This window comes from Rhopilema esculentum, chromosome 16 (assembly GCF_057945365.1).
Source record: "Rhopilema esculentum isolate cy_ngs chromosome 16, ASM5794536v1, whole genome shotgun sequence".
NCBI classification, from domain to species: Eukaryota; Metazoa; Cnidaria; class Scyphozoa; order Rhizostomeae; family Rhizostomatidae; genus Rhopilema; species Rhopilema esculentum.
Window position 1 is genome coordinate 8,205,134 of NC_142830.1, and position 14,578 is coordinate 8,219,711.

Genomic DNA, 14,578 nt, shown 5'->3' on the forward strand with positions numbered 1-14,578 from the left:
TTCTTTGTGTACAATAAAATGTAGAAATCAACAATCTTCGCTTAACCTTTGTTAAAATATCGGTCTTTTTAACCGTTGCAATCAGGAATTTCTGAAGATACTAATGCTTTGATGACATCAGACAAACCAAATACCCACCAAGATAAGTTAGAAATAATGCAAACACAAAGTTATTCGTGACTACGAATAAGATTACATGACAGAGAGTAAACGATAATACATGACCGTAGTTTTGCTATCAAAGCTTCCAGGAATAGGCTCTTTTGCTGCAAAGATGTATTTCGAAGACAAAATCTCCGTCTGAATAGCAGAGGAGAAACTTAGATCCGGTCAAAATAAGAGCAGAAAACTCTTGCATGTGAATTATACCTGATGTATTCATGCAAATAATCGATAAGTTATCTACAAAAAATTACTATTGCTAGTGAAACAAAATTGATTGTTTGCTACTGTGGGTCTAAATCATAAACATAAAATCTGCGCAATTACGTAAAACGCATGTTTTATGTATTAATTGTGCGGGCAGGTTCTTCAAAATCTTTTTAAATACATTTGTTATCGTCGACATTACTTTAAGCACATAGATCTGGTGTTTAGCCTCCCATTCATACATTTAACATAAAGTCCTACTGTCTTTCTTTGACGTTCTTTGTTTGTTTTAATGAATCATTACTGAAGAAAATTTTGCAAAGCACAAGCACTTAAGCAACTGTGTTTTATAAAACTTTGGATTTCGCTTTGATGATCAAAGCTTTTCGCTAGTTTAATACTAAGACGATCGGCTGGCTTTTCTTCTGTTCAGCCAAAGCGTTTTTCTTTGGCATTAGCCAGGGTGAGTTCTAGGACGTTGCTTTTGAACAGTGGCAAAAGGGGAGCCGTGGGAAGCCTCTTTGTATTTGCTATAATCCTGAACTAAGTTTACATGGATGATGCCTTACTATCTATCAAAATATTTCAAACATCCATGTATCTGTTAGAAACACACATTGATGTATAAAGCAGGATGACGTATCAAAACTGCTCGTAGATAAATGCAACTTGTCACAAACTCTAAGAACCTTGGCAATTCCTTCGGAATGCGTTCATTCCGTTTGAATTTGAAGATTTATGAGCAGTGAGAAATTTGAACTTCTGAGAAGTACATACCAAGCATAGCTAGGTGGGTAACGTTTTCAAACAAGCTTTTAATTCATTTGTAAATCTGAAGTTGTATTTCTAACAAATAAGCATCTTCCTGCAAGCAACTACAATACCTGCTAAAAGTCTTGGCAATGCCCTTGGTACCTGTGTTTCCGCTTCACGGAAGTACACTCATCTTTATCAAGAAACACGCAATAAGAAACAAGTACAAGAAAACATTGAGATAGAAACTTCACTATTCGAAAGAAAAAAATTTCTAGCACAAATCTATATTTATAGGATCCCAAATTTGCATATTTTCTATTAACCATTTTTTGTCTTAGAATTCCTGATTTTATGAGTTTAGATTCAAAATTTATTTGTCAATTGAGCTTTTTTTTGAGCCCCTGCCTTTTACGGTCCCTCACTTTTACGGCCCCCTCAATGCCTCCAGAATTGAACAAGCTTCCTGGGGCTCAATAGATCCTTTAATTCATATTTGACCTCTAACTTTCATGTAATGGAATAGGCTATTTTAATGAAGGCTAAACTTAGGTTAACGCCTTCTACTTTTCATTGTTCACCATGATGCAACTTTTTCAAGTGCTGAAAATTTGTTTAAAACGTTAATTACCACACGTCATTCCAACAATTACGAGACTAAATCAAATAAGCATAAAATTAGATTCAAAATGAAGCATTCTTCATTGACTTTTGTACTGGCCTCACTACTTTAGTGTTAAGAGCCTAAATAGCTAATGCTTATAATGTTCTATTGAAAAACCAAGCTCGTTAATGCATTATCGTCCGAACACAACTCCCGAATAAAATTTAGTAACGATAACTGAAAAGAAATCTCGATCTTTTTACTAAACAGCCATTTGCTGATTCTAAAAGAGCCAACAGCAAGGTCTGTCCCGAGCTTGAAAATAACTGAAGAATATTTCAAACTGTTGGATATTTCAAACTGCTGGATATTTCAAACTGTACTCATCATAATGCTACCTGCTGACATAAGAAATGTTTTCAACGCTCTTTTGAGGTCATAGTCGAAGAAATCTATCCTTCGAAAACAAAAATATACCTCTAGCTGCATAATATATTCTATTTGGGTGATGTTTTTTGGTCATCTAATATCCTTGACCTTATTCTTTTCAACGCGTGCATTAAAAATGATTGGATGACCTTTTGCAAGCCATAAATTTTCTCAAGCCTTGATTAAACTGCAAAGAATCTTAAAATGGATAAAGCATTAAGCCTAAAATTTATCTTTATTTGAATCAAAGCAGCATTGAACATCTGCGACATTGAAAAATCGGTTGCTACTTGGACAGTGGGCTTCAAAAAGACACGATTTAAGAGTAAATATCGTATGAAAACATGATTCTTTGTTCCTTCAAACAAATTAAATCAAAACAGATGCTATTCTTACATTGATACTTTTTTCGCTTGCGAGATTGTCTTCACATTAGATTACTATACACAAACCTTTTTTGTTAAATATATCAAAATTATTATTCCCCCTTTTTACTCACTTTGGCATTTCAACGGCTTGCTATTTCAAATAATGGTTTTTCTGGTTTTTCTAGGGTAATTGCCTTCTTGTGAATGCAGATAGATAATGAATGCATGCTTGTGAATAGATCCATATCCACTTCTACACTTTCTAGGCGCCCACTTTTGCTTTGTTACTATCAAAACGGCCTGACGAAGATAATTTGATTGGAATAACAGAAATAGTCAACTAAGATCGTAGTACTATGCTCTAAAATCCTTATATGCTTGGATTTTTCCTTGATGATTAAAAAAGCTCGTTATACAGTGATGGTAATTCATTGTAGTTTCAATCGAAAATGCTTAGTTCGCAATATCATGTACTTGGACTAGATATTTGATGACGTATTGCGCTCGTTAAGTGTTTCAGTTGAGAACCACTGGATATATAAATCTGTGTTTAAAATTTATCAATACTGGTTGCTATCGAGAGTGGAAAATAATTTTTTGCAACTTTGCTTAGAATCTAAGATTTTTGTAAGTGCTTTGTGGAACGGAGAAAAGTGTTCATAAACAATAGCTTTGCTAGCGTGTTGTGATTCTTTAGTAAACATAGCTTTAAAATCGAGAAATTACCAATTTCAATGTGAATTTGTTAGCTCTAATAAATTTGCATTGATTTAGAACAATCTCAGGTAGCTAGTGGTCAAGAAAATGTTTCGTAAAAAAAGGCTAGCAAGAAAGCATAATGATTTTGACAACTGTACTAGGCAGAAGAACCGAAATCAGAACCTATCGACCTACGAAATAGATAATATCTTCAGGGTATCTTTATGCTGACTGGCTGTGGTCTGATAGAGCAGATTTTGCACGTTTACTCTTTTTCAAGATATGATACTTTTCAATTCATAAATAAAGCTTTATGGACTTTTAGGAATATAAATTCAATAGTGATTTCTTGATTTATTATCATAATCTGCAAAGTGTTTTGAATTTCATAACATCATGCAGTTTTAATGCATTGTTTATCTTGGCATTATATACTGAGGCGAATTAAGAAAATGTTTGATTTTTAAACTTTTGAATTCGGGGAATGGTGAACCTGGTGGCTGCATTCAGTACTACCTATCGATGGCTGTCTCCGTGATTGCCACAAAGTATAATAGCTTCGGAAAGTTAAAGAGATACCACACCTAATCAACATTGCCCACAGACAGGTATCATAGCATCTTGATGGTATGTCATGATACACACTATCTTATTGAAGAATACCAATAGTAAAGGCATATGGCAGCGCCAAAAGAGACTATGGGGATAGGAATTATTCCAATTACCCTTCAACTCCACAGTAGCTTATACTTCCACTGAGAACAGTAGCAATAAGAGAGATTGAAATATTGATTACACTCAGTGAGATGCTTCAAATTTTAAGAACATAAGCATTCAAAACAAGTTAACCTATAACCTGAGCAACCTATATTTTCAGCGGGTAACTGATAAATTGTTTTTAAAATATTTGGGCTGGTTTTACTTATTGTTGAAATACAACTCTCAGTCTTCCAATACATTATGAATCAAGTATACTCTTTTTCCTGGCGGGTTCATTCTCATTGTCTAGTTTAAGCACCAGTGTCTTCAATATCTCTGAGAAAGGGGTTCAATTTTGTCTTATATCTAGGACATAGAAAATAGAAAAAAGGGTGTATGATGTGGGAAGCTTAATATAGTTTCTAATCTTTCTTTGTTTGGCCTTATTTCAACTACTTGATTGCAGGAAGAAGGGTATAAATTTTCTTTGGTTCAAACGAAAAGGGGAATCAAATTGGAATCAAATGTCAGAGATTTTCTAGACCCTCAGACACGGCTGCTTACACTTGATAGTGTAAGATGACCCACCGGGACTCGTTTTCCCCTCAAAAAAAAAACAATGGGACTGTTGTACTCTAAAAAGCTACAAAACTCTTACTTCCAGCACTAGTCTGCCAATTATAGATGGACCTGCTCCAGTATGCTTTTAATAAGCTTTGCATTGTTCAAAGTTGCTTATTAATAAAACAGTTTTCTTTCCACTGAAAGGATACCATCTCGGAAATATTGCTGGTGGAATTTTTTGATAATGAACATCTGAATAGTTCGCAGTGATTAAAGGAATTCCGATTGGAAAATGCAGGTATTGTTGACCAATGCATTGACGTGATATTCAATTGATCAATATGGTAAACATTAAAGAAACATTAAGCCTAGATGGGATCATCTGATGTCAGTGATACAGAGAGCTTTGATATTAAGGGTATTTCTGTATATTCGGCACCAGCTAGAAACCAATTGCAGGCTAATTAATAATGAATATAGCCGAAGACTCATTCATGAGAAATGCGTCCTACTCTGATCTAGTCTTACTCTCTGGTCGGTAGTGCATTGGAGACAAACATTTCTTGCTTTGGTTGTTCATCCGATTTGTGGATAGCATCTGGAAACTGCTAATCTATTTGCTTCTAGAGTAAGGGTGAGTAGATTGAAGTCTGGTTCTTTTGTTGTCAGTTAATGAATAATGATGATTATCCTAGGGTTGCGTTAACAGGTTCAGGGTTCTGATTAAGACAACGACAATCTTAATTCATTATTGCAGAAGTTTGTGGTGGAATTTTCTTAGTTTTTGCAAATATTTAAAACACAAGTTTCTTGGACGTTTGCTAAAATTTTTCAGGATGGCAGAAAATTGTTATGATGAAACAGCTTCATATGCAATAGTTAAATTGAGACTTATGTTTGGTTTGCGTAGCAGAATGGAGGCTTTGAACATCAAAGCAGAGATAACGACATTATTTATTCCTCTGAAACATTAAATTTTTCTTGACATTTTTGAGTCAATACTAAGGTTTTGGATGCTAACTATTGGCAAGGATATTTCTAAAAAGTGTTTGTAGCACCGTTCATTTTTATTAATTGTCAGATTTGTTGAGACTTGTATAAAAAACCCGATAATATACTATACTGAGGTTCAGGAATTTTCAAACCAAGAGTGGGGTGTTTCGTTGGCTTACAACTACATCATCGAGGTATCAGAATTTGATAAATAAGCATGTGATTGGCTAACAATTATCTAAGAATAAATCCGGTAGACAGGCTAACAGGATAAACAATTCAGTGTTTGATAACTTTAGCCTTCTGTATAGGCAATCTTTTAAGAAGATATGAAGGCAGATAAAAAGTACTTCTAGACGTTTGATAATCCTATTTGAATTCCAGGTTGGGCTAGAAATAGCTCTAATGCAAGTGATCGCTTTTCTAAGTAAAACTTTTCATCGTTATTTGACTTTGTGCAAGCGGTGTGAAGCAAGCCCGGTGTCTTTGTTTTCCATATCAATCTAGATGAAATAATCCATAGGACGCTCGGATTTCGATTGCAAACATTAAATATTCAATTTCGAGTAATCAACTCGTTTATAAAAACTAGTGAAACTACATTAAATGTGTGTAGAGGTCAAAACTAATCTTGTTTAAGATTGATTATGCATGAATCACAGAAGACACTCAACTTTCATAGATTCCTAACTGGGCCCACGCGAGCACTTTATTTACTCTCAGAATTAAACGTGATTCGCAGCAATTGGTATTAAACTGGTTTTCACCCAATTTTTGACAGAATAAATGAAAACGCAACCAAAGTAAAATTCGAAGCAAATTATGAATTGGGAAATTTCAAATCTCCAGTTAAATTGAATGAGGCTTTTGGAAAAGAGCTAGACTAATCAAAACTCGACAAATTCTACCCACACAAGACATAATTGAAAGATTTTAGAGCTAAACCGTATTATGTAAAGTAAGGCGCACTTTCATTCTATGGTACCTTTTCACAATGAGTATATATTCTCAAGTTTTGGTAATGCTGTAATGAGGTGGCAATATAGAAGACTGTAGAGTGTCGTTAACAGCTTAAGGACTAAGAAACCATTAAAACAGTTACACAACTTACCCTCTGTTCAGGTCACGAAGTTTGACAGTTGCGAAACAGTTAGGCCTATGTCCAAGGTTGAAGATTGATATCCTATGATTAGCATTTCAAAAAGATTTCTTAGACAAGCATTCGCGCGGTTTCTTGGTCCCACGGGATTTGAATAAACAAAATAAACAAGAGGAATTGAATTCACAGACGATAGTCAAATTGATATCTTTCCATTGTTGAATAATTGCATTGGAAATCAAAGAAAACCTGCAAAATTAACTTATATTGGAAATGTTAAAAAATATATTTACATATGTATCTATTCATTTACTTGTGCCTAGGGCCAGTTGGCAACCGAATTTTAACTGTGGATCACGTCCTGCAACACGTCTGTTCAAATTATAAAAGAGAACGCTCTTCGGACTTTAGTTGTAAAGGGGTCATATGAAAGCCAGGAGAATCTAGACAATTCAAGGTTTTACTTTACCTCTAAACATCTTCTCCAGAAAACTCTCATTACTGCCCTCGAGCAGAAAAGTTTTTAGAGATTATTTGTTTATCAGTGCTTAGAAACAAAATAATAATTAGAATGATTTGTTTTAAAAAATAAGATGACACCTTTCAAATTCAAATGAAGGTTGTATTTTCTATTTTTTTTGGGAAAAGACCAGAGTTTCTTATCAGCAGCCTCTTTATAAAGGTATATTTCATCTAAAATCCTTCAAAATTTGTTACTTTGTTAATTCAAGCAGCAATTATAGAAGGACTTTAATGGAAAAAAGGCATACGAGCTGCATTTGAATAGTACCCAGGCCCCTAAAATGTGTATGATGTACACTTGTAGTGGATATAAGTCTACTTTGATTTCCTGGGAAAGGTGGGTATTGGGATCAAAAATATCCCTAGTCGGGTTGACCCGCGTAAGCACTAACTAGTTTGGGACAATTTACTGCGAAAGTTCCCTTCAAACCTAGCGAATTCGGAAATTAGTCTTCTTGAAATATCTCATTGGATGATGATGCCAAATTTTAAAGTAAATGTCTCCACATGGCAATCAAAGGCAAGCAATCGGATTTTATAAAAAATGAAATTTTTTATCAGAGTAAGTAGAGTTGTTATATGACTGTCTTATACAGAACAGCAGATGCAGCCAGCCACGCTTATGGGAAATGACATTTCGACATGAAAAGCCAAGCAAAATGCTATTACCAAAACGTTTTCGATGGTTTAAATTTTATCGTGATTTTATCAAGATTTTATCGTGTCATATCTTGATAGCTGATATGACGGTTTCAACCTGTGCTCTATCTATTCAAATTTGCTCCTATCACATCATGTTTAACTTTAATTACACTTTGCACCAGCTGCTATTCACAATGCTTCTGTCTATGATTGCTGTTAGCCATTTCATTGTTACATTTTTCTCGCTGCTCTTCATAACTCTTACCTATTCGCTCATCAATAAAAGTTGAAACTTCAGATAAGATTGGGTCAAAAAAGACTCGATAACCTTCCAACAAAGAATAAAGGAAGGTTGAAAGACATAGCTAAGAAACTCAAAAGCTCCACCCTACACAAAAGAACCTATTTTGTGAAAAGTTGACAGCTGACAACAGCTAGACTCGCAAGACAAAAGCTGACAACGAATATTCAAGAACACCCACCATAAGACTATCATCAAGTTTTAGAGAATTTGAAGGATTCTAACTGCATTCAAACAGATTCTAGGTTCCAGTTGGACCTGACCCTTAACTATTCCCCATATTATACCTTGCTGCATTCAGGCAAACGATAGTATGCACAATTTTAAACCTGGCTTTTGTAAAGTTTTAGAAAGCACACTGTGCCTGTCAGACGATACAAGCTACTTTTAAATCAAGAAAACGTCCATCAAAATCTTGTTTGGGGACTTGATAATTTATTTATCAAATTAAACAAATGTATAGCACCACCTGTAAATCGATATATCATCTTCAATATAAATAGTAGCACCCTGCCTATATGCGAGACGCGAAATTCTCCACCTGATTTCTATACCTGCTACGATCAGATTGAAAAAAATTTGCAAAGTTGTTATTAAGAGAATCTGTTGCTCCTAGTGTCAAAATGTACAAACTAAGTATCGTGTCCAGAGAATCCTCTCATTCTGGCTTTGCTTGAAGTGTAACGAGATGAAGAATGTGAGTTTGGTTGTTTTGTTTTTTATTGTATATTTTGAGCGCTATCAACTATTTCCTTACAATTATCAACGTATTCTTCAACAAAGACTTAACGGTTTGTATTCTAAGAGGGCCATTGCCATTTAGTATTTTTATAATAACTTGCTTTATATGGGTTTTTAATGACATAATAATGAAAATGATAATGAAAGTGGTAACGAAATAATAAAGTGATAAATTTTTGCAAAGTATACGAATAGAATATAAGAGAGAAGAATATAAGTAAAATAGTTTCTAAACAAAAAGCTTTTAAATTTGCATATGAAATATCTAAAGAAAACTTGCTGCCCATAATGTGAATGGTAAACTGTTCTCATCTGAGGAGAGGTACTTAAAGTTTTTAGAAGGCAAATTGAGTAATAACACATCTAAATAGTTTGATGAAATTACGTGCTAGCCTATATGAAAATCTATTCGATTTTCTCTTGAAGGAACAACTTTGTCGCACCAAAAAGCTCGAAATATTTAACTCATACATGTGTTAAACAGATCAACTTTTGTTAAATACCATTTATTACCTTGCTTTGGATACAGTGAAATCGTATTTGGTCGATAATTCTTATGACTTTAATAGCGTCAGCATATGTTTAGTTAGTATGATAGAATATGTGTTGATAATGAGGTCTCAGCAGCCACACCTTTAGTTAGAAATGATGATGAAATATAATTAGAATTTTCTTCTATTCTCGATTATTTATCAGATAAACCAAAAATATGTATAAATGCTTAAAAAATAACCAAGTGAGTTTGCAAGACATACAGACACTGCATTTATGGAAAAGAAGAGAATCTCGATTTTGAGAAAAAGGATTTCGAATTCATTTTTCAAAATTTTATGCATCATCAATAATCTGACACTAAAGCATCTAAACACCACCTGATGCAAGTTTTTCAATAAAAATGCTTGTTAGAACTGTCTTGTGCAAATAATTGCATGGAACTACATTGAATGTCTATTTGCTTTCATTATTGACACCTGCTTGGCTTTCCTGGATAGATGTCCTGAAAAGAAAAACTTTTTGTTTCTACGAAAATGTCAGAAGGTCATCCCTTGAAAACATCCGCAAATACACTTGCAAATACCCAAAGATTTTACATCTATGATCTTGTGATCATAGGAGGCATCAAAACACAAATTGGGACTTTTTTAATCTAATGGTATTCAAAAGGGGGAATGTTTTCATGATATTTGTGGTTTCATTTTTTCAATGATAGGTATGTACCCAATTATCCTCTTTGCATAAGTGCTATAAAATTTAACTGATCTGAAATCCAAGTGGATGAAGCAATTAACATGATGTGAAGCTAACAGAGTTGAAATAGGTAGAATTGGTCGTTAACTAATTTGGTTAAGATATTTCTTTTGTGTTTTGAGTAATGTCATTGAAGCTGTTCTCTAAAAATCTAGCTAAATCTCTTGTTATGCTAATCTCCTCGCCTAATTTTGAGCCAAAATGCTAAGCCTCAAAATCCCATAATACGTTAAAAATCTCGGTTTACAGAAAATTCCAAACCTGTGGGTGTTGAAAACACGATTTCAGATTTATGTTCTAGATCTTAAAAATTGCTTTTTAGTGGTTCGTATGCAAGATTCACCCTTCAATTATTTGGGAAAGCTCTTTTCAGAGTTAAAGTACTCAGTAATTTTTTAGCCAGAAGGGTGATGAGAAAATGCAGCATAAAGCAATCCTATTCAATAAGAATGCTTTTTACAAAATTATTCTTCTATAGCTTTTGTAGACTTATTTTCACTAGCCACTTTTGATCCAAAGTATTTTGAAACATTAAGAATTGAACAATATGATCTTCCATCATAACGGGAACGACGCTCATGTCAATCGTTTATTTCATTTGTCCTAATTGGTTTCAAATATCGTTCTTGATTCAGGTGAATGTATGATGTATCGACGAATGATTTAGGTAGAAAGGCATCACGGTTATTGACTTATGTTCGACATTTGTAAACGATCCTTTCTGTGATTGATTAATGTTTGATAAAAATAATTTTCTCAGATTTATTTTCGCTGCGTAGGCTGTTGTTTGTACAAAGTAGTTTTTAAACATGAAAATGAGCTTACATGAAAGAGAAATGATTTCATGAACTACTACTTTTGCTCCACTTTACGCTACTTACGTATCCAAAAATAATAAGGGGCTTTTTTTTAACAACAAATGCCTTGCCCAGAATGCAAATGTCAAAATGCAAAGAAGTTCATTCAATGCAAAGAGTTCTAGAAGCTTTCAAGTTTTACTTATCAAATTGAGAGGCATTAGTCGATACACCAAAGGCCGTCCTTGCTCTCAATTAGGAGAGAACTCCTTCAAAAGCCAGATGTTATGAGGGTTGTCACATAATTCTTACTGAGGGTGCTACGCAAAGATCTTCTCTTCTTGTACATCATTATAAGGAGATATATCAATTCAAATAAATATCAATTCTCTAATCGAATGACAGTACATCATCTTAAGTTGGATCGCCGGCAGTTTTTGCCATCGCAATTTAATAAAGTTGGTCACTTGCATTGAAACATGGCGCCAGTAATAAGAACGTTTGATCAGCAACAACCTGTTTATCTACACAAACAGCGTATCTGCTGATACAGATTTAAATGACGCAAATACAAACACAATAATTTGTAATAAACTAACATCAGTAAGGTTTTAAAGAAAGACTCTTTGCACAGCTTCGCAAATGTTTTGCTCTTTAGACGATTAGCATAAATTCTGAATCAGCCATTTTGCTAGCTTTTCTGTTCATTATTCTTTACCAATTGTAATCACACCAATTTCAACCGTTAACAATGAATTTTTCTAAACTAAATAATATATATAAACATTTCCATTAAATGATAATTAAAATGTCCCTTTTTAACCGCCTCACTTCACACACAGAGTTAGAACATAAATAACACTCTGTGTTTTTAAGAAAAAAAATGTTTCCAAAGATAGTTGAATTCTAGTTTCAATAATTTCTCGCAAGAATATTGCATTTAATTGGCCCAGAGAATCTCTGGAATCTCTGGGCTTATGTCTGTGGGCTTTGTTAGCAGCATGTCACATTAATGAAGCATGTGTTTTGCTGCAAAAGATGTTTATTTAAGTCCTTTCTTTATGATTAATCCTGCCAAGTAGTTACAGAAAATTTTGATGTGCGCTTAGCTTCTGCCATTTTGGATATTTTATCGCTGGATAAGCCAAATTAGATTTGTGTGAATTATTTATTCTGGGAAATATGTTAACATATTGATAATCCTCATCACCATTTGTTACTTATATTAGTTGTTTTAATTCGGAAAATTTTAAAATGGCTTTGGAAAAAGCAAACATTTGAGTAAACTAATGCTTTTTATCTGACACTCTTCAGAGTTTGAAACGTCAGAATATAGATCGAGAACTCTACGCTAGGAAATATGTATACCCAGTTGTGGATCGAAATAGGCCAATCGGAAACGCGAGCACATGACTGTTGAGGTTGACCTATCAGTGCCGCTTGTCTATTGAAAATGTTACCAAAGGAGTCCTAAGGTGAAAACGATCTCCTTTTGTCTACACAATAGCGGTTTTTTCGTGCTTATGTAGATCGATAATCCGAAACATGTCGCCATTATAGTTATTTGTACAATTTGGGTTTTCCAGTAAATGCTGCCCGATAGCAGAATCGTAGGTTTTAGTAAATCATTTATCAAAATTCAGCTTACAAACTGCATGGCAATTCTTTTTATGGCATAAATTTGTGCGTTTGTGAGGATCAACGTTTGATTGTGATGGATACGGGGTTTTGATTAGCCCTAATAAGCAAGAGATACATTCCAATAATGAAACTTTCTCTCTACACATTAAGCTCTCTGGTTATACTCAAAGAATATTTCCAGCATGATTAACTGTATGCAATTTTAGATTAAATGATAACAACTACTTACTTTGTTAACGCCACAATATGAAGTTCATGTAGCAGATTTGATACCAGAGCATCAAATAAATATGCTTAATGGCAGAATCATGTTGCAAAATGGTTTTTTTCTTCCAGAAAGTGCAAGGCTTGACCATTTAATCATTTTCAACAGATGTTGGACACTAAATATCTAAAATCCAACAAGAAATAAAAACGTTTTAAGCCGATTTTAAAGATTGCAAGAATCAATAATATCTTATGTAGATAAGTATTCTGGGCAGTTTAAAGGTTTTACAACTTTTCGATTGTAGAGGAAACTGTGAGTTGTTGTGCTGAAGAAATGTTATATTTTTTATTGTCTAATGATACAAAGGCACCAAAAGTGAGGACAAGAGGAATGGTTTTACGGATTATCTCAAAGTTAGCGACGCTTGTCATTTTCCAAACTTTCATAGAATTATATTTTTTTGAAAGAGCTTCTTCAGAGAGGGGTATTGAAACAGACCTTCAAATAAGTAAGATATTTCATTTATAACGCGAAGATTGGTATGAAGTACTTTTGTAATCGAATGATTCCTTCGTCAAACTTTTCAAGTTAAATACTATGTTGACGATATTTTCAGTAAGGTGTTGTCTCAATCACCGCAGTACTGTTTACGGGTTGTGATATTTTTCAAATCAATGCACTAAAGACGTTATTATTTCCATTTTTAAAGCTGGATATTTGCTAGGGAATCGAATTCAAATTGAGTCTATTCTATGAAACGAGCTAGGTGTATTTACCTTCTACTTTAAGCGGTGTCTTTGAAAATCTAAAAATTCAAATTTATAGAAAATTTTTAAGAAGATGTGATTAGAAAGACACCTTTAATTCAATACAGTAATGCTAAGGTGATTAATTTTCCATGAAAACTTGAATTTAGTGGCTAAACTCTAGAACTGAAGTTGGTGGCATTTCTTGCTTTGGCAAAGGCCTTGAAACCATTAGATTCGCAAGTCACTACAGTTGAATTTTGATAAATCTTTTGAAATTTGAGATATTTGTTACTCGATTGAAATTTAAACTGTTTCTTCCATTTTTATGCAAAACGTGTAGACATAACCCTTCGATTTTCAAAACAATAGCTGATAGGGCGAATAACGAGAATACCCAGAAGCGCAAATTCAGTGTGATATTAGAGTATTCATGTCCCTGTCGTTTCTTTCTGCTGTGGCATTGTTTTGACTGACACAAGTATCATTCTTGTAAAGTTGGAATCAATATTTTATCCTGAAAACATAAGAGAATGATAATTGATCTGCTCTGAAGAAAAACTTATAGGTCTAAACAAACCTAGTTGTGTTGAAATGACAGTGAAAAACAACTGAAGGTAAAAATATCAAGTCTCTTGTAATTAAACTTAAGTCTCTAATATTTTTGCTGAAAATTGCATAAGACTCTAAACCTTATTTTGTTCTGCCATATTCAATAACGTTTTCAAATCAGAAACAGTTGACTTGCAGCATTCGTGATTTCAAAATGAATAACTGTTTGGGATAAGAGTTCTTAACAGTTTTAAAAGATAATCTATAAGGATAACCGTGTTGCAACGAATCGACATCAACAAGCACTGAAGGGAGAACGCTGATTTCAAATATGCACCTTTCCCTGGCTTAACCTTATAATCATATCAAAATATTCAATTTTCAATGTTTTGCGGCTACACTGTAAACAATTTTAGTTGTTACCCAATGAGATTATCAAGCAATGGATCGTGATTCCCTTTGTTTCTTTGTTTAACTAAGCGTAGTGTTATTATTGTCTTCAAAAGTAAGCTCAAAAGTGAAATTAAGATTTAAATCAACAGTTTGATTTCACTCAACAAAACACTGCTCTTCAAAGAAATATTGGCTGAAAGCGCTCTGCAG

General features: G+C 33.8%; 1 long non-coding RNA gene across 1 annotated transcript in view; it reads right to left on the reverse strand.

Annotated features, from left to right (window-relative positions):
• The window catches only part of LOC135682386 (uncharacterized), a 28,025-nt gene extending 15,095 nt beyond the window's left edge, over positions 1-12,930 (reverse strand). The window contains exon 1 of the long non-coding RNA XR_010515694.2: positions 12,699-12,930. This is a non-coding gene — a long non-coding RNA (uncharacterized LOC135682386). The remainder of the gene's footprint in view (positions 1-12,698) is intronic.
• Between the last annotated feature and the right edge of the window lie 1,648 nt (positions 12,931-14,578).